General features: G+C 34.9%; 1 pseudogene; it reads right to left on the bottom strand.

The window, feature by feature from the left end:
* Positions 1-2,477: 2,477 nt before the first annotated feature.
* LOC113710287 (ABC transporter C family member 12-like) lies at positions 2,478-26,943 on the bottom strand (annotated as a pseudogene).
* Positions 26,944-27,002: the final 59 nt, after the last annotated feature.

Here is a 27,002-nt window from a genome sequence, read left to right as displayed (position 1 = left end):
GGAGTAATATTCATCAAATACTAGTTCTTAGAATGGGATGATAACATTGACAAGAAGAAACTATTGACTTGTAATTTGTATACTTCTGAAACCTTGACAACTTCACGTTTGTAGGAATAAAAAGAAAATAAACCAAAAAGAAAACACCAGTAATTACTATACACTGTCAGTGTATACACTATTACCGTTAGATATATGACACATGTGTAAAATTTGAATTTCTTGGTCATGTGTCATTCATCTAACTGTGATAGTGTATACACCAACAGTGTATATAAGATTTATTCATTAGTAATTGTCTAATTTAGATGCTTACGAGGTCTATGGAAATAGAGAAAAGAAAAGACAAAGAAAAAGGTTATAATATAAGTTCATTAAGGCTAAACCATGCAACTTTAATCGTTATTCCATTGACACCTGACAAAAATAACAGACTAATGTAGCTTAGTGTGACTAGTTCTTTCGTAGTGTACAAGAAATTATTCTATAACCTACTATATAACCACTATATACTATTTCAGAGGGAGGGGGAAGGTAGCCGACGGAAACTACCGTGGAGGAAGCCACTGATAGTATCGTGGCTGGTGGCAGATCAAACCAGGCAAGGTTTGATCCCCTGACCTCCCATCCTCACCAAGACTTAAAAGTCGATTTAAAGTCTTAGTGGTGACCAACAGCCCAAGTGGTTGTTGGCTTGAGTTCATCCTATCTAAGGAGTTTGCTTTTGTATAAACAATTTCTTCACTTTATATTATTATAAAAGAACCCTTTTTATGATTTATGTTTAAACTACTCTCACCATCATCATCATCATCATCTTTTTCTTCCTTTCTCTCCACCACCATCTTAAATAAAATTACTTCCCCCAGAAAAAATGCAATAATCATAATATTCTGAATAATTAAATACATAGGGCGTGAAAAAAAAATGTTAGCCTTGGTAAGATGTAGGACGGACAAATTTTTTTTTTTTAGATAATTCAGAAACCTCCCCTGAGATTTTTAACATTTTCATTGTTCTTTCCTAAAGGTTTGAAAATATCAGTTACTTTCCCTATTAGTCGTTTAGAACTCAATACTTACCTCAATAATAGTCAAATGACTTTATTACTTTTCCAATTTAGGAGATTTTAGGTATCTATATATATGGGGAGAAACTATTATGCCTTGTTAACTAAATTAATGATATTTTAACCAGGAAATCTTGAATACTAAATTTTTTATTGATAATCGTTAACGTTTAAAATTATTTTTTCTATATTTTAGTAGTTGTTGTAATTTCTTCCCCCAAAAATATAGATAAAGAGATATTTAATTCGTCTTCATGTATCAATATTTCATAGATATTTCATGAGAATTACAAGATGATTACCCAAAATACACTTTTTAAATTTTCCTTTTTTAAGTAGGGGATGGGTGGGATTTAAAAGCGGGTAGGGGCCAAGGGGATTTGAATCTAAAATTTCTAATTCTTTAAATCTCAACCTTAACCACTAAACCAAAACCTCCTCAATATACCCAAAATATACAAAAAGAAAAGAGAGTAAAGTATTGAAATATGTTTACAAATTAGATCTTGTATAGTAATGGACAAAATGTAACCATACATAATCTTTTCACTTCCATTTGTTTCCAATATATTGGTGCTTCTTCTCTTCTCATTCCATATATAATCCAAACAAGATGGATAGAAATATTTTTCCTCTACTTTTATTTCGTCTCTTTCCACTGAAGTCATTTCCTTTCCATTAATCCAAACATTGCCTAAGAGTGAAGTCCTTTTTTGTTATTACAAATGATGAGAATTTCTTTGTCAATCGTGCGAAATAATGACTCGTAAGTGACAAGAATAAGTTGGATCATTTCTGAATTGAAAAGCATGACATAATTTAGCATATTTTATACTGTTTATTTTATTAGTATTTGATCATGGCGTTTCTTCTTGAGAAGGCCATAGTTTATGTCATCTGATTCTTGTTCAAACTCTCACAAATTTCAGTACTAACTGCAGGAATTCTATTCCTAAATCTTGATTCCAAAATAACAAAATCCCCTCTCAAATTCTTTGATTTTACTATTTTATGTATATCTATGGAAAGTAGACAGAATTACTAAATTATGCTATGCTTATGTTGGTGTTGTAATTTCCCTTAACGACATTGACACTGACTGACTTTGGTCTTTATTTTCCATTTTTACCTAATATTCTCTTTTGATTCTTAGTTAGCTAACTAGTTAACACTTGAGGGGCACATGTGGAATCAACTATTCTTCTCATTTTTGAAATCTTTTTTTTTTTTTTTAACTTTGGCAGTTAATGATATTTTTGAAACGTCGAGAGAGAGCAGTGAAATTATCAGAAATCTTAGGAGACGTTTCTGAAATCATTCCTTATTTTAGTAATAAATAGATAATGCATGCGGAAATAAGAGCATTACCACGCATTTTGCGTACTTGCTTGCCTACTGATTCTAGACATAGAAAAACAGTCCCCATGCATATATCACTCAAAAGTTTTTATGTTCAAAAAGACAGTCTTGGAGATTCAATACATTGAATTATCTTGTTATTGTAATTTGTAAATAACACTACATGTACACTGGTTTTTTGGTACAGATGGCTCTGGAGGCCATAAGTGCCCTTTACCAGCTGTCCACCCCATAGTTTTGCAACAGGGAGAAGTGAACCTGTATAAGAGATCTGATAAGCTTGAGAGGAGGCTAGAACGCGAGCTGAACTTGCTATCTGAAATAGAGATGAAGTTTGAACAGAGATTCACTTATGAAGAGTCGCAGACTTTTCTTGGCCCACAGCATCCTTTGTCAGTGAAGCGAGCTGAAGTTGAGGTATTGAAGAAATATGTGGATGATGAGAAGTCCAAGTTTATAATCTCTATTCAAATCATGCAAGCCATGATTTTGAACAACTTACAAACGAGCGTCCCTAATGTATTTTGTGCGTTAATGGCGTTCTCAAATTCATACGCTAAAAGCTTTGACATGATGCTTAGTATGGCTGTCTGCAGCTGTCCAGTGGGAAGATGCCAGCCAAATCCCCCTGTCCATTAATGTGCATGGACTCCCTTTTCAACTTGTTCTCTTGTTCATCTCTCAGTACTAAGCTGCGTAAGTACTCAGCATTTGCAGCTCCTGTACTTTGAACCATCTTCGACAAAGCACTTACTTCATTGAGAAGCAGCTTCTCAGGTGTATCATATTCCACTACCTGCAAATGGATTCTCTGAGTCCCTCATGGCAACTACAGAAAGTATGTACTCTTGACTGAAGTTGGTTTTAGTTAAAACATATACGAAATCAGTTGGAAAATATCTGATCCTTGGTATACCTGACCAGCCTCAAGCACCAGGATCCGGTCACTGTCAATGATAGTATTTAGCCTGTGAGCAATAATGAGCGTTGTGCATGACTTAAATTCTTCTCGAATAGTTTTCTGGATTAGTGCATCGGTTCTAACATCAACAGCTGCAGTTGCTTCATCAAGGATGAGAATCTTTGATCTCCGGAGTAGTGATCGAGCAAGGCTAAGCAACTGCCTCTGCCCAACACTGAAGTTCTCACCTCCTTCTGAGACCTAAAATCAATCCCAATACATTTAATTTTCCATTTAACTTGTATGCAGCATGAACTATGTAGAAGAATTTGGAAGTCTGCATACACCACAATGTTATTCATCAGCTCCCTTGCATGCAAATTACCTGGAAATGTTGTTGGGCATCAATGTGAAACAAAAGCTGATAGTTTTTTTTTTTTAAACTATTTGATTAGATTCTACCTGTTAAAGAAAAAATTCCAGCATCCTTTAAAAGACATTGAACTCATTTCCCCCCTTTTTTTTTCTGTCACGAGGTTGAGTCATTAGAGCGTTAGTTTTTCTACTGCAGGAGTGTCAAAGAATCTGGATCTCTTGAGTGTAAGTGGACATAGAATTTAAGCAGCAGTGCAGTTCTGGGGACTAGTGAAAACAGATTTCTAGCTTTCTGAATCATATTGTTCAAAGGAGTCTGGTAAATTCACTATGTACATGTTACGGCATACATGAGCAAACAAGGAACAAATAGGACTTCCATGACAAAGTATAAGTTGAAAGCATGAAGGCATTACAATGCCAATGGAAAATGTAGTCTTTAAGTTGACACAAAATTATTGATCAACTACATCAACCATAGAGCTTGTACTGATCAAAATCTGGATGCCAACTCGTAAGACGTTAAATTTGCTAAGCCAGTGATTGAAGAAAGGAAGATGAGGACCATTATCATTCCATTTGAGTTATCAATGCATGGGAAGACCAAAATAGTTATTATCCCCGGTAACCTGCATGATATTGGAATATAAGTATTCAATGTGTACCTTGGCATCCAGACCAAAAGCATTTTTCTGAATGACATCCTTTAGGTGTGCCCGCTCTAGTGCCTCCCAGAGATCAAGATCACTGTGTTTATTGAAGGGATCCAGATTAAATCGCACAGTTCCTGGACAAACAAAGAACCACCATTCAAAATCCTCAAAAACTTTACTAAAATTAATAGTATAAATTATACTTGAATGCAAAAGTGGAATCTAATTCTAGAGAATTTAGATTTACTTAAACCGATAAAAAAGCTAAGCATAACTTAACTTCACTGTCAAGGTTTTACATATATCTATTCTCATCTGCATGCGTGCATTTTAGCCAAACTTCACTGCAGCACCGTGCCAAAGTTAAAGCAGTGGTTTTGGAGTGCGAATTCAGCAGCAGGCATTCAATCTCAGCTTCAAAGAAGGCATATGCATATGAAACTGAATATGATACAGGCCTCATTTGACATGTATACATCTAAGTGGAATATCAATTTCTCATAGTCATACTTTGAGGTTAGAAGAATTTCAGGTATGATAGGCTTGGCCTAATCAAAGGTGCATCATTTGAAATCAAATTGGCTGTTTGTTGAAACCCCGTTAACCTAAAGCAGAAAGTGTCACCAGTTCTATTCTTCCCGACATTCATCTACATAAGCAGGGCAAGAGTATTGAGTTGTGGTTGGCTGCATACATTGCAGTTATACACTTGAACTTTACTACTTGAAGCAGAGATATGCAGAATCTTATTTTCTTATGATGCGTAAACATGTTCTTGAGATGGAAAGGTATTAACAAGTATAAAATAATGAGAACACAGTATGAAAATCTCTGCACAGCTCTCACCCCAATATAACATATGAACCCCAATAGTCCACATCCCAGTCCCCAGTCAACAAGAATATATGAAAAATCACAATCCTTCCTTTTACCAGAGCTTCTCAAAAATATAACGTTCTAGTTATGGAGAGAACTTCAATTGCACAGACTATTGAATTAACTAAAATCATTTGATAAAATAGAAGAAACACAAGATCTCAAAATAAAGTAACAGAATGGGTAACTTAGTAGGTTTTACCAGAGAAAAGAACTGGTGATTGTGGTATAATGCTAAGAACTCTACGTAGATCAGTCAATCCAAACTTTAAAATGTCGCAACCATCAATCAAGATTCTCCCTCTTTCAGGTTCTACAATCCGGAATAAAGCATTGAGCAAGCTGGATTTTCCTGCACCAGTTCTTCCAACTATACCGACCCTCTGAGTTGGAGAGATTGTGAAGGACAAGCCAAGTAGGACAGCAGGGAGCCCAGGCCTGTAGCGAAGGACAACATCTTCAAATTTGATTAGTCCTGCTGAAGGCCATCCAGGTGGAGGCCGATTGCTTTCAATAATATCTGGAGCTTCAGCTGGTAAATCAATATATGTTCCCACACGCTCAACAGAATTCAAACTATTTTCAGCCCTACTTGCTTGTCTTAAAACATTACCCAACAAATCTGCAATGTTTAAAGAATAACTAAGCAGCAGACCCATTGTGGATGCAAATGCAACCTTGTTTTCTGCTCTTCCATTCTGCATTACCGCAAAGGTTGCAGTCAACCAGATCATAATACCTCCAAGGCTTTCCAGCCTTATGTTGAGCCAGCGATTGGAACTTGTATTCACAAGAGTGAACCTGAGATTATTGTCCATAGTTTTTCCATTGATGTTTGCCAACCGGTCATATGCTTTATACGCACGAATGGTTGATAAACCATTTAAGGCTTCTCCAAATTGTGCATACACAGGAGACCTGGTAATGGAATCTAGACGTTTCACTTCCCGAGACGTACTCTGTGGGACATCAAACATCATGTGTAAAGGTTCTAAACACATAGTACTGGGAGAAGGTAATAGGATAAAATAGTAGAGATACGAGCATTATTATTAAATCTGGCCCGGTCCGACGGTTAAACCGGTCAATCCGGTCAACCGGCCATGAAACCGGATTGGGTTGCTAATTGGATCATTTGAGCAATAGATCCGTTGATTTGTCAACGGACCAAATGGTTCAATCGGTAATCTCGATGAACTGGCCGATTTTGTAAGGAACCCGAGTTGTTGTGTGAAAAATTTTTAGAAGATATTGAAGAGATGGTTCGATCATGGAATCTCACATATAGGAGAAAAATGCAATCACCACTGAACCTACAATCCATTTGTGGGTTGTTTGGTCCTTCTTATATTATATATTAGATTTTTATTCTTATTTTATTTCTCTAAAACAAAATTTATTTGGAATCTTTTAATAAAATTTTGTTATTCCCCAAATTCTATAAGTTATGAAATGGATTTAAAAAATAACATATTACACAATTTATTTTAAAGGTAAATATCATTATTAATAACCTTTAGCACTTAAAATTAGTAAATAAATTAGATAATTACACTTGCATACAATTTTATACTTGAAGTTTGGTGGATTACTAATTAAATTTAGGTTTTGTTGATTCTTATAAGAATTAATGATTCTATAATAAATTAGACTAATCGAACATTTATTATGGCATAGTTTATTATAATTTCAACCGTAGACATAATATTTAAGTATATTTAGTGATCCACTGGTTAGACCATTCATCCACTGATTGAACCAGAAACCGGTTGACCTACCTCTTTCTCTAGATTCCTCCTTGGGCCAAGTTTAATAACTATAGATATGAGGTGATATATGTTTTTAAGAGAAGCATGAGAGAACTACTCATCAGATTGTGGATATGTGGATTGATTTTACGAATTTGAAAAATCATAGATACCATAAAACAAAAGTAAAATTACTAAATTTATGAGTACTTTTGTTCTGAACATAGTCGTCATGAGAAAAATGCAATAAAAGTGGTGCAGACAATTATAAGACTAAAATGGATAAAATTGGATGAAAAATTCAAATTGTGCTATCTGTGCGATGCAGTTGGACAGGAATGACAAAGTATGCCAAATTAAACTTATATAAAGCAACACATTTCTACCATGAATTCAGGTTTTAAAGCCTTTCTTAAGGAGACATGGAAATACTTGTCAATTTTTATCACCAAAAAATGTCAGCGAAATGTAGTTATCCCAAATCTCAAGTCAGCTATTAGGCACTGGGTGTTTAAGCTCAACAGCCTTTTATTCAGTTTCCTATAGCTTTTGGAATTCCTCTTTGTCATTTCAAGAATAAAACTGAACATGTCGTTTTGTTTACTACAATATCATCGGCTAGATAGTTTGTAGGGATCATGCAATTCTGTGTTTTATCTGGTTAAGAAATGGCAATGGGACACCATATAATACTAAGATCCTGTTTCAGCCTCGATGAAGTTGAGGTCCCAGGTATACCTTCTTCAGCATCCATAAGTTTCCAATATCTATAGAATTAATACTTTGAAATTTGGAAATGGGTAAATAGCAGAAGCAAAACCATATTTACAACATAAGGCTTCGGCAAGATATATCATTCAACAGCTTCTTTAATTCTTTATTAAAGAAGCTATTAGGCACTGGGTGTTTAAGCTCAACAGCCTTTTATTCAGTTTCCTATAGCTTTTGGAATTCCTCTGTCATTTCAAGAATAAAACTGAACAAGTCGTTTTGTTTACTACAATATCATCGGCTAGATAGTTTGTAGGGATCATGCAATTCTGTGTTTTATCGGGTTAAGAAATGGCAATGGGACACCATATAATACTAAGATCCTGTTTCAGCCTCGATGAAGTTGAGGTCCCAGGTATACCTTCTTCAGCATCCATAAGTTTCCAATATCTATAGAATTAGTACTTTGAAATTTGGAAATGGATAAATAGCAGAAGCAAAACCATATTTACAACATAAGGCTTCGGCAAGATATATCATTCAACAGCTTCTTTAATTCTTTATTATTATTATGACGTATCTTATGCCTTTATATCTGCCAATTCTGAACATTTCTTAAGAAAGCATACCTCAAAATGCTTGCACTTCAAAGGTTTGAAAATAAATCTGACAGTTTCAGTAACTGCTTAGTCTGACAGAGTAGCTCGAATTACATAAAGGCATTTAATCTTTGACTGAGTAAATGTTTTGTTCGCTCATCATTTTCCTGATGTTGGTGCAAGTTCTATACTCTGATGAGTATGCCCTGTGACCTTAAATATCCTCTTTACCACATAATTTTCTCAATAAGATGCAGTGGTTTTCTTTGTCTGGCATATATAGGATTCTTCTGCCAGCAGTTCAGATTGATGACAGTTTCAATAGCTATATCTTAAACTAATTCTTGAAAATATGAAAATTAGTCGAACATAGTTTGAGATACTCTCCAAGAATATCTTAGCCTCTAAACTACCTTAAACTCAACTTTAACTCCAAGTATATTAATATCATAAAATCCTATGAAACTTCTCAGCTCTTAATTGTTATTATAAGTTTCTAATGGTCCCTCGAAATTCCACATTAAATTTGGCTAGGGCCAATATATCGTATAAGATTCTGAATACCATTGATAACTTGTTATTAAATTTTTGGATAGTCTAACTTTAGTTGACTCTTGAAAAGGTTGTTTGGAATGTTGAGATGTTATATGCAGCAAGAAATACACAAACAATTGTTGACCATTCACCCAGGTCAACGGGAACACAGCACAGAAGAAAGCTTATAGACCCATGAGAAAATAGTAGGCATACAAAAGGATAGAGAAAACCAACCTGAAAATATAAGTAGGCGGCATAAAATACAATCAGAAGTGGCATGATGGCCCAGAGGGATACAGTGCTCACAACACTGATGAGCACAAACGTTGACAGAAGCTGCCACAGTTGGTTAAGAAACATACTTGCAAGATTAGCAACATTACGATCAATATCACCAATATCCTTGGAGAATCTGTTTATAATTCGTCCGGTTGGATTAGTGTGGAAGAAAACCATTGGAGCCTTGAGTATTGAATGTAACATAGAATCATGGAGTCTTTTAGCTGCATTGAGACTTGATGTGATCAACCAAAAGGATTTTGCCAATGCCACCACCACCTGCATTTAGTAATAACAGAATAAGCCTCTGTTGAATTTGCTGTGATGTTTCAAAGCCTTTGATGCATCCCAAAGACCCTGAAGCCACAAACAAAACAAACAGACAAAAGAGAAAAAGAGTGACCAAGTGGAAATAAAAGGAACAACATTGCAAGCTTTAAAATATTCCTTTCCATCTTTCTTGGAACGGAGAGTAAAAGGCACTTCACGTAGATAGGAAGTTACAGATTTGATATATAGATATAGGACTATAAATCAATAGCCCCTTTGGCTAGTAGAGGTTACAGCAATCAAATAACAACCAGAAACGATGACCTTAAACAATTAAAATACCTTTTGGATGGTCAAAAGAACACTTTTCTACCATGCAAGACAAACAAAAGAAAAACATGGGTGTTAATATCACAAAGGAGAGCTGAAAGAACAGATGAAGGCTGATACTCTCATTTGAAAATTTGTTATGCCATCAATTAAATAATCTACTCCATTCATACCTGACCAGAAGATAAAAGTGCATAAACCAAAATGTAGAGACCCAGCCTATAGTTCTTTACAGCACTTTCCCTTGTCCACTTGCTTAACCATGTGCTACTCAGAACTCGAAGAACTTCAGTTAGTGTATAGCACATGAACAGCACCATGACAACCCATATGCCTCCTAAAGCTTTTTCATACCTGTTGATTAAATAAAATGACAACAAAAATTTCACCAAAATGATCATGATTCCTAAAGCACCACTAGATCTCTGTGTGGAATTGCTACAAAGGAAGCTGAGTTGACCTATTAAAATGGCATAAATGCCACTGCAACAAGGGAACCAATTAAGAACAACTGGCTGTGTTTATTCTGTGGACTGGTATCCGCACCTTAAAGTAAGATTGCTTTCTAACAGTGCTGAATTTATGTCTTACTTTGGTGTGGATCTTTCTAACAAGACATATGTATGAGTATTTTTTGCAGCCCTTTTAGAGGAAAAAACATCTAATTCATTGATGGTGAACTGTATGTAGCACGTGCATGCATGTCGTTTAGACGCATGACTACGTCAAAAACACAAAATGTTCCCACGAATACAACAGAAACTACCCTTTTGCTCTTGATCTTGAAGACTGGTAGAGAACTCACAGAAATTGCCTAGGAATGTGTGCTGAATCTTCCTTTCTCACTTAATTTCTTTCTTGCCCTAGCTATCTAGACTACCGTTAGAAAATGTAATTCCCATAGATTTGCAGGTATTGCTTGCATGATAAGGACATTATGCATAATTGGCATATAAGTTATACCCACCATGTTTAGTTGCTGCCCATTCTTTTCTTGTTGTTGTTGAGGTCATTACTTTTGGTTCAATATAGGATGTATTTTCTAATGCAAATTATCAAACTATATGAGGACAGATGTGTAATGTATATGTAACTTGGCTTAAATTAGGCAGTTGCTTGACCTCTCAAAATATGAGCACTAGACGTTCATAGAGACTTTACATTTTCTTTAGAGCTATTGTAATAAAAATTTTCAAATAAAGCAAATGTCATTAATGAATTAGTTTGAGGTGATAAAGTGTTGAAAGAAACAAAAAGTGCAAATTTGAGAGACTGGAAATCATAGACTTTAACCTAAGAGCTGTAAGGTACCTTGTTAAAACTTTCCAGCTGACAACACCTGTCTCTCTCTCTTCTTGCTTGATTAGAACAGATTCAACTTCCTTCCTTGTACTCATTGAGTCAGTGTCCTTTGGCTGCTCATCCAGTATGCCAAAAGATTGTGAAGATTTACAGCTAGTAATTGTGACATCTCCATTTTCTTCAATATGTTCTTCCATTTTTCCTGCATTATCCATTAGCTTTTGGAAAAGCGTGCCATCTCTGGAAAGCTCTTCAAAGGTGCCCTGCTCTTTCACCGTACCTTCAGATATCAAAATAATTCTATCCACCTGTGGAAGAAAATGTAGCTGGTTTGTCACAAGCACCCTTGTTTTTCCTTGCAATTCTTCCTTGATACATTTGTTGAAAACCTGGAAATAGGTAATCTAGTCAATCAGATCAGGAAAATGTCTTGCTGCAAACACAAGTTTTTGATAATAAATAACAGTGTAGCATACAGATGCTTGTAAATCCAAAAGAACTATCATGTTGTTGCATCCAAAAATTACTTGAGCTGCAAAATGAGATAGATATGATGCATGCACACTTTCAGATTCTGTGAACATTAGAACCAAAGTTTATGTAGTAGTGTGTTCTGCAAGATATAGAATTAGTTTATGGATCAACTAGTAATCTGAAAATGGTCTAATTTATGGAGACTCAATTGATGTGAAAGGAAACTAATTAAATAAGAGAGTTTCCATCCTCACAAGACACAGATTTTAAGCAAGAAATTGCAGCTAAAGGACCTTGACATTGGATAATTCCAGTCAAGGAGTAGGGTATAGGCATTAAAAATAATATAAGTTTCTAGCTAAATGTAATTAGATAAGAGTAGAGAACAAGAATGACTGCAGATATTTCTTATGCTGAAGCAGTCACACCATTTCACCTTTTTTCTAATTTCTCTTCTAGCAGAATATACTTGCAGAAAGTAAGAATCACCTGTCGTCCAACTTGTGCATCTAGAGCACTCAAGGGGTCATCAAATATGTATACATCTGAGTCAGAGTACACAGCCCTTGCCATAGAGACTCTCTGCTTTTGTCCTCCACTGATATTAACTCCTCTTTCGCCTATCTCTGTAAGGTCATGACCCTGGAAAGGCAATTAATTATGATGCTGTAGATGCAAGGTAAATGACAAAACTACATGAGCTAAGAGGCTTAACTGGAAGTAACTCAAGATCATGCTGCAATGCTGTAACTTCTATAGCTTTCCAATATTGGGCAGGTTGAAAGCTAGACCCGAACAGTATGTTTTCTCGCACCTGCAAAATGATTTGAAGATGTATTTGAATCTCTATAACAAACTAGTAGATATCAAGCTCCTTAATAGTTATTTTACTTAATATTTTTGGTAAACATTTATAAATAATGTCTAATATTGACATCTTGACTCTTACTGTGGCATTGAATATCCAAGAAATTTGAGGAACATAAGCAACAGTTCCTCTAATGACAACGTTTGTATCTCCTAAAGCCGGAAGTTCCCCAAGCATTGCTGATATTAGAGATGTCTTTCCTTCTCCAGTGCCACCAACAACTGCCACAAGGCTGCTCACTGCTATATCAAGATTTATATTTGATATGGTGGGACTTTCAGCCTGAAAAGGAGTAATGAAACATGAAATTTAAGAGAAGCATTTTTTTTTTTTGGGTCAATAAAATATTCAAAGGCTAAAGTTATAATACTCCATCTCAAATAAAAGTTCAAATAGACAGTATTTTAATTGGATGTTTAAAGTACATCGCAAGCACATTCATTTGCCAAAAGCAAAGTCGAATTTCAGTAACTTTTGAATTTGCATAGAGAAACACAAAAGTAATAGTCACTAAGCTTTTCAGACTATCAACTATAAGGATTTGCTCATCGATTAAAATTTGACCAGAGGTTTCCTTTCAGAGTGAAAGATTTGTGATGCAATTAAATTGACATATGCTGTAGAAACTCGACAAATAGAAAGAAGATTGTTTCATGCATTCAAATTCTTTTACACTGCATTATTGATCCTCTGGTTGTTAAATCAAGAGTTCAGAATCAAATGAGAATTTCAATTATGAACGCTATAAAAGTTTTATAAAAAATCTGAATTTTCCTTTTTTTTTTTCCATGTGGATTAAGAGTTTAAAAATGAAACACATTAGAGATATGGACAGTCTACAGAGATATAAGGAGGAAAGTACGACCTTAGGATCCCATGAAAAGTATCCATCCTTGATTGAAATGGCAGGAAGGCCTGGTTCCCTAGGTGGATTTGGTGAAAGGATTCTTTCTTCAGCTATGAACAATTCCTCCAGCCGTTGTAGTGATACATTTGCATTTACCACCTTCCAAAGTAGAGCAAGAAAACTTAAATTAGAATAGATGGAGCAATAAATAATGTTCTTATATTATTTAAGGATCTTTGATTATTCAACAAAGTATAATAAGTTGGCTCAAAATGGAACTCTCCATAAGTAGGCTGCAACAAACTATAACAAAGAGAAAAGAAGCAAGCAAATAGCAAGAAAAAGGGAAAGTATCCCTTGGAAAAATGTCAAACTGGTGTCTGAAAGCATCATAATGCACAGAAAAACATAAGAGGGAAAAAGAAGATTAGACTCAAAACAGTTTCATCAGCTATTTTATGGTTTCCAGGAAACATGTAATATAACTAGGAATATTTGTCTCCGTAACCATGCTGTACTATCCACAAGGAAACTTCAGATATCAGACTACTTAATACAAGATTTAATCAGAAGAATTGGTTATTCCCCTAAATGGCCAGCCATTATTTTTTTTGTTTCAAATCTTGAATAAAATTGGCATCTTGGCCTAGGCAATATGCAAAGAATAATATGCCCATGTTTAAGCATTCAGTAATTTTCAGTATACGTGGTTTTTTTTTTTTTAATGTGGAACACAAACCTTGTGCAATTCTTTTCAAGCACTCAAGCACAATCTACTTGTTTTTCATGTGGATGACTAAGATTGTAAACCAGTCATGGACAAAAGCTTCAGTGCTTTCTGATAAGTTGATTCACGTGGCAAGAATACCTTTTGAAAAATAGCCATATCCTTTAGATCTGAAAATTTAGCTACTTTAAGTTTTATTTGTCTTTTCCTGGAAGCATTCTGTTAAGTTTCATTAACTTAAATCTCAATATATTGCTTTCTGTACATAACTGGTCACACTCAAGTCTCAACCTTTCATAGAAAGCACTGTTAAAGCATTCTGTTCAGTTTCATTAACTTAGATCTCCATATATTATTCCCTGTACATAACTGGTCATACTCAAGTCTCAACCTTTCATAGAAAGCACTTTTTCCACATAATAATTTACTGCTCCAAGCACATTTTTTTTTTCATAATAATGTGGATGCCTGAATTTCAAGGAACTAAAATGTTAGGCCAATATTGTTGACTTGCCTGCATGACTGTTTGTAAATGAAAATTTGATACATGTAACTCCAATAAGTCACGAACACAAAAGAAAAGAAACTCCAACTCTGCAAATCCATATTTAAACAAAGCAATGAATTGCAACGCAAGGTGCAAATAAAATGTGAACAGATGAGTTAGCAACATGCCAAAGAAGAAATACCTGAGTTATCAAGTTGGGAAGCATGTTCAAGGGAAAACGCAGAACAGCAAAAAGAGAAAGAGAGGTAAACGCCCGGGCAGGTGTCAAATCTCCACCAAGATAAGTGAACATTCCGAACGAAACCACAGTTACAAGAACAGGGATGCTGTTTAATATGAAAGTGTTACACTGCAATTCGAGGAACATAGAGATAATCAGGGAGTGGACAACAATTAAGCACTTAAAAAATTGTAAACATGATGCTTTAAGAAATTGAATAACTATCTAATATATCACACTCCTACTAAATATCTGGAGCATGAAAGTTTGGAAATGAATAGAAGTATTATTGAAGCCCGCTATCACTACCAATAGGAGAAACATCTAGGACACTGTAGCTTTTGATGATTTGGTTCAGACATCAGAAGGGTCCAAATTCAAAGAAATGCACTATTGAGCTGAACTTAACTTACCCAGTCAGTATTTAGAAACTGTGATCAGACAATTTTAGGTCTACTTACTTAGATGCAATTGCAATCATCAGAAAAAATAAGCTACATATGCAGGAGCAACTTATAAGCTAACAACTGAACAATATTATAATTGTCTGAAACAGACCAATGTTTTTCAGGGTCAAAATGTTTTGATAGGCTAAATGAGGTTTCCTGATTCAGCTTGACTTTTACATAGATTATGAATTACCGCTGCTAGCAACTGTGCTTTCTTGAACCATGAGAGTTCATCATTCCTCATGCTCAGGATCTCAGACTGAAAGCTCTTCTCCCACGCATAACATCTGATATAAATAACCATATCATCATCAGTTGTTTAATAGAACTAATTAAAATTATAAACAACCTTATCCATTTTGTGCCTTACTTAACCGCATCCATGGCCATTAAAATTTCGTTGGTTAGACCAACTCTTTTGTCAGTACACAGCAGTCCTTCCTTGGATAGTTTTCGCATCTTGCTTACAATATAAGTCTGTATCAAAAACTAAATTAGAAAATCAAGCATTTTATTGCGGTGGAATGAATTGTATCCCACAGGAAACAAGAAACAATGCATAGTACAGGAATAAAAGCCCACATGTCAAACATTTTGAAGGATGCCAACACGTGCATGAGTATTAAAAAAAAATAAAAATCAAAAGCCAAGTGAAGAGAGATCACTGGCCCAAATGCTGAACACCTTCAGAGTAGAAGTATGTAAAGCTAACCAAATATATTGACATAATGGGTGGATATTGTCTGTGCTCGGACGTAAAAAAAAAACTCAATTTTCTTAACAAACATGTATTCTGGATTTTGTAATTGGAATTTTTCCTGAATGTTTCACACAGAAAAGAAAATGCTTCGAGTATTGTCTTCTTTTAGCCAAACCAAATTTACACATATTCTTGCCCAAACATGTAAGACCCTTCCAATGCTCCTGAACATTTACTTCAAGTGTTTAAATTACAGAATGTGTTTGCTAACTTATATGTATGGTACAACTTTGAAGAGATCATTTTGAATCAAATTTGTCTTCCTAAACATTATAATAGCTTGGTGTATAGTTCTTGATTATGCATTGCTTACTAAAAGTTCAGAAAGCATGCACTAATAAAAAATGAAAGGGGTAACAGTTGTAGGACAATGTGACCTAAATTCCACTTACATAGTGCATACTAGAAATCTTATTCTAAATTAAAGGAGGAGCAGTTGCAAATTAACCCACTAAAATACTTGGTTTGGAATGTACTCCATAGTCCACTGATCCCAAAAGAGACATTGATGCACAAAAGTTAATGGAATTGTGGCTTAATAATCTTTTTACCTGAATGGGAAACATCAGAGCCAACATAAGAGAACCAAGAATTGATGCCACCCCTAACTGCTGGTATAGAAGAACCATGGCTATCAAAATTCGAAATGGAGCTGACCATAAGCCATGAAGTTGGCAGCATATTTGCTAAAAAACAATCATAGATCACTTAGTAAGCATAACGCATGAATAAAACTATAAAATTCTTGCACAAAATGTAGACAAACACAAGTATAAACATGACAAAAAATTGAGTCTACGCCGAAAATGCATGACTCCATTAAAATACTTAATTATTGCTAATTCATCTCATTCAAGATTAGTTTAACCCATCTTCACCAAATCAATAATGCTGGTTCCAGTGATGTTCTGAGACTGATAGTCTGATTAGATTTCCTAGCCACAAGAATTACAATAGAAAGGTACATGTTTCTGAGCCAGTGATAATGGTTTTACCCATTAAGCCAAATCATACAACTCTAACATCAACAAAGATTTGATGTTTTACAAATTAGCATATCCAATGGTGTAGAAACAATTCTAAAACATTCTCTTAAATATACAGGTGTCAATAATTATTCCGGCCACTAAGAAAATATGAAAAACCTTTACTGCTTTTTTGAGTGCTAATCAACCAGAGATGGTGTTAGCTTCAACTTATATGTGTTCTTTTTTTTTTTTTTTTTGTAATTCATTCCATAGTCCAGCTTAATATAGACTTTGGTGTTTTAGCCCATTGATGCAATCATTAGCTAAATAGAGTATTTAACAACAGTGAAAGAGATATTACTGCCAGTCTGGATGACCATTCCAGAAAATTTCTGAAACCAATGGTTGTTGATATGTATTCTAGGTAGATGATAATCATAGTTTGGAATATAAATCAATGTCATGGACTCATGGCAAAATTTCTCCTTAATTAATTGTTCGGTGGATACAGAGGATGACAGAACATTCAAAAGCCTACTCTAATCTAACTCAGTTGTTTGGGTGCAGAACTTAGATTAACAGCTCTATCATAAAAGAGAACAAAAGCCAACTAAAAGAAGACCAGACTCTGGCGTCAAGCTTCTCACCCATTAAATATGGTTATAATTAAAATAAAAAATCCACGTCAGTACCTGAAGTCCATTAGCATCGGTTGTTATCATATTTGTTATTCTTCCGGATGAGAAGCTCTTGCGACTCTCATGTGTTAGCCTCAGAGTTTTCCAAAAAATAGCAGCTACCTACAAATGCCAACAGTATATATTCCAACTCAGACAAAAAATGCTTCAGCATCAGAAAACAGGACAAAATAAAATGATATCATTATATGAACTCGGCTTCCGACTTTCTTTGATACCAGGCAGAATGGTAGATTCTCTTCCTATCACCATACAGATAAAAACAGAAAAAGAAAGACGGGGATAACACAGACCTTGCATCAAAAGCCAGGAGAAGAAAGAACAACATGAAAAGACTAACTTGAACTGCTAAGCTAAAAGGCAAGAATCTGAACCTATGGTCGAGTATGGAACAAAACTTGATACTTTGTTTGACAATGATGTTAAGCATTCCGCATAAGATGAAACTTGTTTCTTGATTAACTTGCACAAACCACAATGTTATTTCTTTCAACTTGACATTCCTCTCGTTAACGTAGACATCAAGAGGAAGACTTGTGTACATGTTTTTTCAATTTCTTTTTCAGTGAAAATAAAAAGGTGTTCCATAAGACACTATGCTTTCAGACAATTTATTTGTTATAAAAACCATTTGGGAGAATTGGATAAAAGAATAGAGAATAAGATCCTATATTCTCAATCCTTCCATGTCAAGGTTAATAGAAATATCAACCATATAATACCTAAACACCATGGAAAAGCTAAAGATTCAACGAACATCAGGGTTGGACTAGTTTGTGTATTTTCCTATTAATGTGTTGAAGTTTAAAAGAATTTTTTTTGCACATGTATGATGGGGCAATTGATAAATGAACTACTTGTAGTTAAAACATTGTTAGATGAAAACTGAATTAGAATGGAAGTGGAATTCGAAGTCTGATGAAATAAAGACTCAGTGTCTCTACCGAGCTACACTAATCAACCTTCAAAGTCATTACTTGTTGAAGGATCAATTTCACAGGAATACCAGCCTGATAACTTACTGGAATCTCTTGCTAGCTTGACATCTTATCAGTAGAAGCCAGCCCAGTCCAGTTAGCATCCAAATTTATGCAAATTATGTAATGCAAAATATTTCGGTCACCATCTCCCCATGAAATCCCTCTGATATTCTGACATTCGCACAATGTGCTCATGCCTACCGATATCAATTGTTAATGACCTAGGTGGATTATCAGCCCAGCACATTATTGGCCACTCAATATTAAGCCCAACATGCTATTACTATTGCACATTAAGTCTTATAATACATTTCAGAAATTTTCCAACCATCCACTGCAGGACATATCATGAAGTCATGATTGCATATCTTAGAAGGCCAAGACCACTATGATGCACATTTTATCTAGTAGGCTAGTGATTCTGGCTTGCCAATTCATGCACTCTTTCCTTTCTCCAAACCTGCGGCTGGGGCTGCAGATAGATTTGGCGTCCAACCATGCTTTAGTCATTCAGTCTGTGGTTCGATAGATCCACATACAAATGTGTTTTCACAACATTCAAAGCACAAAAGCAAAGCAACGTATGAAAAAAAGGCAATATTTGGTGCTCGCAATTTAAAGAAGGAAGGATAATTACCAAAGTTGATCTTAGCCTGAAACCAACACGCATCATGTTCTGAAAGTACTGAGATTCACAAAGAACTCCAAATGACTGAAGAAATGGAAAAGGGGTTAGTTTATGACAGACCAATAAATCTAAAATGAGCAGCTTAGATTCGCAGTGTATCATGAAGAAATGGAACGTGCAAATGCAGAAAGATTCTTGAAAGAAATTTAAATTGAAAATATGTCATTTAAACGATGAGCAAATATAGTCATATTGACTAGATACACTAAGAGTTTCATATCACCAGGTGCAGGTTTCTATAATTCAAAGATGATGAACAAAACAATCAATGGTGGTACAGAACTTTTATCAATTGATTGAGGCAGTTACCTCCAATGTGAAGAATGAAGAGAGGACATTTGAACATACACATGCACACTTAGAAAAGGAGGGAGAGAGAGAGAGAGAGTCAGAATGAACATCAATGTATCTGAACACATTCTTGCCATGTACAGTTAATACATTTATAAGATTAAATTAAAACAATTGAATGTAGTCACGATATCTACATGACAGATTACTTGGCTTACATGAATTCAATAAGAGTATCCATGTATTGAGATTTTGATTCTATTTTGCATCTTCAAATCACAGTTACTTAATCCCTAGTATAAACACACAACCAAAAACATTGAACTATGATTGACTGCATTAAGATAAATAGATTAAACACAAAATATGTTGTTAAAGATAAACAGATACTTAAATCATAATAACAGAAGAAAATGGAGATATTGGCCTTGTAGACATGTCCATTCCACCGATGACTCCCTAAAATTTAGGATGAACGTCAAACCCACTATATTTTAAAAGACATTTAGAGATGTTCACTGCCTCACATAGAAAAACTAGTACACCCACCATACTGCACAAGTGTACTTTCTTCTTTTTAAGAAATTGTCTTCATCAATGCAGGTAAAACCTGATTCAGTCCAATACTTAAAGAAGAAAGAAGAAGCTTTTAGCATACTTAGTACGAGTCATACCACTCCAACAAAAATTGAAAAAGCATAGGCATAACCAGCCCAAGCAGGATCTCCTCGTTCCAAAGACTGCAAAATGTATCAAGTTAATCAAGAGAACTGGCTACTGCAAATGGAAAACATACTCATGAAACAGTAAATTATTTTGCAGTCAAACTGAAAAAAGAAGCATTAGACCATATTACGACAATTCTCCAGATACCCATGAAAGACCACTTCCTCTCACATTTATATGGTTTAAAGTTTGTACTGGCTCACCTATAGTACCAAGCTTGAGAACTCTAGAGCTTCAACATCTGAGTGAGTTGGACTTTCATTTCTTAATTAGACCATTTCTTTTATGTGACTTTTTTACCATTTTCCAAAAACTAATTTCTACAATTGTAATTGGTTGAAGCTTTTGACAACATTTAGAAACCCTTTCAATAACCTTAAGAGTTCAAGTTTTAAATAAAGAGAAAAAATTATGGTCCAATACAAAAAGCATACAAGATAAAGTTGTTCACACGACTAAAAGGTGGATGAAGATATTGGGGTTGCACTGTACATGCTAGAATTAATTGAAAAAATACATATTATGAAGCCAGAACTTGATTATTAACCTCATGTATTTAGAAAGACTAACATAAGATGATATCAACTGAATTTTCATATTATGCTGTCATCAGAACCAGCAGTCAACAATAGTCAAAATGACAAAGAAAGATGACTTTTGCACAGCATAGAGGCAGAATCCATAACCAAATCACTTTTCCTGATAGGATGTACAAGTGTTTCTTGAACATGGATGTTTGGTATATCTTAGAATTGACCTGAGTGTTGATTCTATCCCAAAGCCAGCTTCATTTCAGCTTAGATCAGGAAAAATATTCACCTATTAGAAGACTGGATTGTAGGATGCACGTGTCATGCATGACTACATTTTTTTGCTTCACGCCCAGTAATAAAAAGAAAAAGAGGTTATCTGCATCATTCAACATGGTTATGGAAACAAAGAAAAAACAAAATTACCGTTAAGAGATGATTTAGTATCATGGGCCCTATGAACTGGGAAATATCATAACCAATCTGCAAGACCGTCAAAATTATTCAATCAGTTTAAGAAACTGTTATATGTCTCATTGTATGTGTATATGCAGAATTATGCTTTCATGGGAAAGTATAATCTCCTCATAACTTCAAAAGGAACCAGAGTTGGAGGCAGTACTGTCTCGTTTGGATGATATGAACTAGAGTTGGAACTAATACTAGCTCATTCATATGAGCTTAAGAGAAAATAATCTGAAAAATCACATATTGTACTGCAAAGAGATACTCATTTTGATGCTGAACTCCAATAATTCTGATGCTTTGGTGGAAAGATTCTTTAACCTAAAATTCACATAATAAAATATTTTCAACTTCAATTTTTCCAATTCTAATTTATCTCTCCCCTTGATGCTTTGTAAAATTTGAAATGTCTAACCTGAATATATAAAGAACAAATATTCTGGTGATACCCGCACTACTCAACTTGATTTAGTCATTATTCTACATTTGGCTTGATAAATACTACTCCACATATATGTTCTTTTTTTAGTATACACGGATAAATATTAAATGGTAATGACATTGAATTGATTGAATAAAAACAAGTTCTTGGCTAACATGAACTTGTGGCAAAAATGACTTTACATAGTAGCTTATTTCATTATATACGATGAGACAGTATGTGGCTCTAATAATTTGTTACTGACTGAAAACTAAAAGTTAGTCAAGACAAACGATCAGATGATGTATCAATTCTGGAAACTTTCATTAAAATTCTCTCCTCTTGCAACAAAATCTAAGAAAGTGTATAGTATAAGATTTTTCTTGAAAGAAGTGAAGCATTATTAGTTCCCAAAAAGCATAAAATCTAGTCATGCAAGGCCCTGCCTAGATGGCTCTACGTTGTATCATAGTATCAGAAACTAAATACATTTCTGGACTACAGAACGAGTAACATTTATAAGAAACTCACCTTGAAGAGGCCACCATACCAAAACCTGCAAAAACAAAAACAATTATATAGTGGGGTGAAAAGGCAGAATGCCATCTATTGAAGATACAGCTAAAGCAATATCAACAATATAAACCAAGACAAGTGCTTTATCCGCCCTGCCCCCAACCTCCCACCCCACTCTCACAGAAATAAAAATCTTTCATAAACTTAATGACCAAATAGCCACCTGCTTCCAAGGCTACAATTCAATGCACGTAGAAGCCATGGCTTTGGTCTTTGAGATTCTTCAGCCCAACATTGATGGAACCTAAGTCATAACAGAAATGAAATTTAGTTCAACAACTGTTTTACACAAGTGGAAAGAGAAAACTGCAAACTAACTTTTTAATCAGTGTCTCAGTCTGATCCCAGGAATCGAGTTTCCAAACATCCTTATCAGTTATTGGTCTTTTGTAACCTTGCTGCATGAGGGGGGTCATCCATCCGAAATATATTCCTATCACAAGATGGTACTCAATTATGATTCGTGTTATGGGAAAACATCAAAGCATAACAGATGATATCAAGACATGAACTTAATCTTTGGCTACCCTCACCACCTCGTCTAAGACGGCAAGCCAATAGGGATGAAAGTAATCTATTTATCACATTCTATTGATCTCTTAAAATAAACAGTCCATGTTGCTATATCTGCTATACCACTTGAATTGATGTTTTGGTCTGGAAAGTAGAATAGGTTGATTGTCAATTAAGCAGCATCAATAATTTAACCATGTAGAGGATGTAAATTCTGATTAGACCTTGATCAGAGTTCATTAAGTTACCATAAAGAGCACTGATGGGGTTCTAATAAATATTCATGTCCATACTAACCAAGATCCTCCCCAGTTCTTCACATTCTTAGGAATTTAGGTACCTGACATGAAGGACTTTAACATAAAGCTACTTACTGTCCAACAAATTGGCATGTCGCTCTGGACAAATGTCTTCTCCAAGGAAAGTATCATGTTTATTTTCATCAGCAGATTCACCAGATAATGGGATGTAGCCAGGGTAGGATTCCAGTTGTGGGACATAAACAAGAAGCAGCCCTCCTAACAAAACCTAATGCAGAATATTTAAGGCAGCACATTACTTTTGGTAGAGCTTTGTGACAGAAAGTTCAAATCTCAATTCTTCTTGACAGCCATGCTCTAATATTAGACGCGGACATTGAGCTTTGCATTTGTTAATTGTACTATTAGGTTCTTCTCTACAGCTTGGTATAAATGTGCTGGCTTTAGATTTAAGAGATTACATTAAGCATTTGACAACTGAAATCTTCGTGTGTTGAACCTCAAAATTTATACACAGAGGAATTAGTTGACCACCTGGGGAGAGATGACCTATAGATGTAGCAATGCTCATCTACATCTATGTGCATGTGAAACATGTGTCCAGAAGCCGATTATAACAGTAATGATAGAAGAAGTTTTGCAGCCTTTATCACTTAATTATCCTTCAATAAAATTTTAAAACTAATCAAGCAAAACAGTTGGTAACTCCATACAGAAACTAAGTTTACATTAAATGCCTTCCAGAATTTTTTAGAGTAAAGCCTGGTTGCACTGTAGACTTCCTACATTGCCCAAAATCTTTATAGATCACTGCATTTAATTGCATATTATTGATGTGTAACAGTGGCAAACAAAATTAACTCTCATTTGCCAAATCAGAAAAGAAAACTGAATTTACCTGGCAGGCAAGTGTAGAGCAATATAGATACAGTACCGACCTGCGAAATTACAGAACTGGTAAAAATCTGCTACCAAACATCATCCAGTAGAGACATCTTATGGTTTACAAAAATGGTAAAATTATGTCAGAAAGTTTCATCCAACTATTTTGTTATAGATTTTAGGCATTACCGAGCTATAAAATTTATGTGTTCTGCTGATATCTATTATTTATCATCTTTTGTTACCTATTTGCAACTCTTTAGTTAAAGTAAAGTTGCATTCACCATCTTGAAATATCTGCCACTAACCACCTACAACAGTTCAAGGCCTTTGAACGACGTGTTGTTCTCCATTTTCATTTTCTCAATGTATGCTTTATAAATCTCTCAATATTAAAATACATCTCCAGTTCCCCTCGAACAGGGAGTCATTCTATTTATCTTTGACGTGCAGCATTGGAGATTACATATGTTGATAAGATAGATTTCCAGCACCCACCCTGATGATCCAAGTGTTAAAACTTTCCTACTGACATTTTGACTTTATTCATACTTCCTGCGGGACATTGTTATTTTTATGACATGGCCTATAAACGTTTATCTTAAACACAAATTTAATAATGCGGATACCAGAAACTTAATTTTTCAATTTATCCAAACTGCATTTAGATGGAGCTATCAATGTGAAGTTAGCATAGAAAACTGACTTAGACCTTGCAGCTGTACTAAACATAGAATTTAGATAAAGAATAGGAACACCATGGACAATAAGCAACTTACCTTGGACAAAAATCCCTCAGTGCAAATATTAAATTGAACATCACAGCATCTGCTACCAAAACATAAACCAGTCCAAATCGGACATACCACCGGAACTCGCTAATGTAAATTTTTGTTTCCAAGCCCAGCATAGACACTAATGAGAACCATGCAAGTACCTCAATTCCCAATGATAGCATCTGAACAGAAAACAGGTACTTAAAAGTGGTAAACACCTAGTGAAGCACCATAAATTAAGGAAAATATGGCCTGCTAAACTTAGGCTCCAAATCAGCACTTCTTCACCACCAAATGTATGCATCAAATATCTTCTCAAGCCCAAAACTTGTAATTTCTTTTGCAAGGGATTTCAAGTTCTTTTCCATATCAGCATATTGATAGTTAGCCAAAGTTGACAAGAAACAAAGTGAAAAAAATGTTTCTATACTCATAGTTCTGAGAGAGAGTTACGTCTTTGTTTTATAAGGAACTTCAACCTCTTGAGCGTTGAACAGAAATAAAAATAATATTTACATGTAAACAACCATGTCCATTGGCAGCATATCAAACCATTTCTCTAGTTGAGCAAGAAACCTTGGAGTAGCATAACAACAACAACAAAAGCGCGCATGTCAAAATAATATCCTTGTTTACAAGGTAATCCTGCTAACTTGGAAACTGAAATAGGCATATGACTTTAATCATTAATCAAATACTCAAAACAATTCTAAGCTGAAAAATTTGCAAACGCTTAATGAAGCAGACACGGGATGCAACTACTACCCTAATATCACATATTGGTCACAGATAGCTACATAGAGTTGAAGAACAAGTATCAAACAGTTAAAATAGAGGAAAATCAGAAACTTTCAAATGTGGAAATGCCCACCTCAAATGGAGCCAGACAACTCTGTGCATCCAAATTGAAAAGTGAAATGCCCATAGTCAATCTGAACAAGGGCTCAGCAGCACAAAACCCGGCCAGCAATGCCAAAAAAGAATTGTACAAATTTGACCTCAATCGATATCGCTGGATCCTGTAATCCATCTTAGTCAACCATATTCTATATAAACACAATCCCAGAAGAACCAAATGGGACACACACCCCACTACAGAATCTAAGGCGCAGGGTGTGTATGCTCCAAAAGCACTCTCTGTTTCCCTTGCCCAAACCCCATTCTCTACTGGTCTGCAATACCAAATTAATGGCTTGAAACCCATTTTTTGATTCCCCAATTGGATCACACCGTTTCTATTTCCAGCAGAAATTACTGGGATTTCACTAGAAAATTTGTCTGCATTCTGAAACTGTGTAGTTCCTAGTCAATGCATATCCCCGTAACACAAAGAAAGACTAATTAGCTCCAATTGAAAGCCAAATTAAACTCAGCCAACTAACGTTACTACTTTTAATAAACCAACAAAGTCAACTAATTATTCAAGAAACCTTGGAAACTCACCCGTTTATTTTAAACTCTCGGTCTTTGTCATTGCTGTTGTTTCGCTATTATAAGGTGAGCATGCACGATTTAAAAATTTACGTTATACCCTCTTGAATGATTCCGATCAAAGGTCGACCTTCTTGATAAGAAAAGACAGGTACCATTTTTCTGATCAAAGGTCAATTAGTAAATACAGTAGCTTATTGCCCCAACTTAGTTCTCTACTTGCTACTCTTTCTGATTAAAATAAAACAAACGTAAAAGACCTGGAAACTCACCCGTTTATTTTAAACTCTCAGTCCCTTTCATCATCGTGGTTTTGCTATCATAAGGAGAGCATCACGGCTTGGAAGTTTATGTCAAACCCTCTTGAATAAGACTGATCAAAAGTCAATTTTTTTTTTTTTATATAAGAAAAGCTCTGATCAAAGGTTTAGGTGGAGAGGAAGCGATCAGGTGTATTTTTTTTAGTGGTTTAACGTAAATTCTTACCAATTTTCTATCACCGACAGATTGGCATGCTTTGCACTTTCTTAACGGCATGATTTTCACTTTCTTGATATAAATAAACATCAGAGTGCCCACTAAGATTAAGATCAGAAGATCAAGACAAAAGACAATGAATCAGACTACAAAATCTCCATAAACATATAATTACTATAATCTCAAAAATAATTTGCAAAAAATTTACTAATAGATCATAGATGACCTAATTCTCATCCCATTACTCTCAGTCCGTCTGTAAAATTAATAAGTAAGAAACGCAATTTATAGCTTTTCGTATTCAATTTTTCAGACTCAAAGGGATTTGTACATTCTTGTATTCAATTTTTGACCAAGATCAAACATTTTTCGGGACAATTATTTGGATGAACTTGCTATACACAAAGATCTTTATCTTACAAATCCCACGTCATGCAACTAAGTAAAGGAAGTCAGAG

This window comes from Coffea arabica, chromosome 9e (genome assembly GCF_036785885.1).
Source record: "Coffea arabica cultivar ET-39 chromosome 9e, Coffea Arabica ET-39 HiFi, whole genome shotgun sequence".
Lineage (NCBI taxonomy): Eukaryota > Viridiplantae > Streptophyta > Magnoliopsida > Gentianales > Rubiaceae > Coffea > Coffea arabica.
This window is presented reverse-complemented; position numbering and strand designations above follow the sequence as displayed.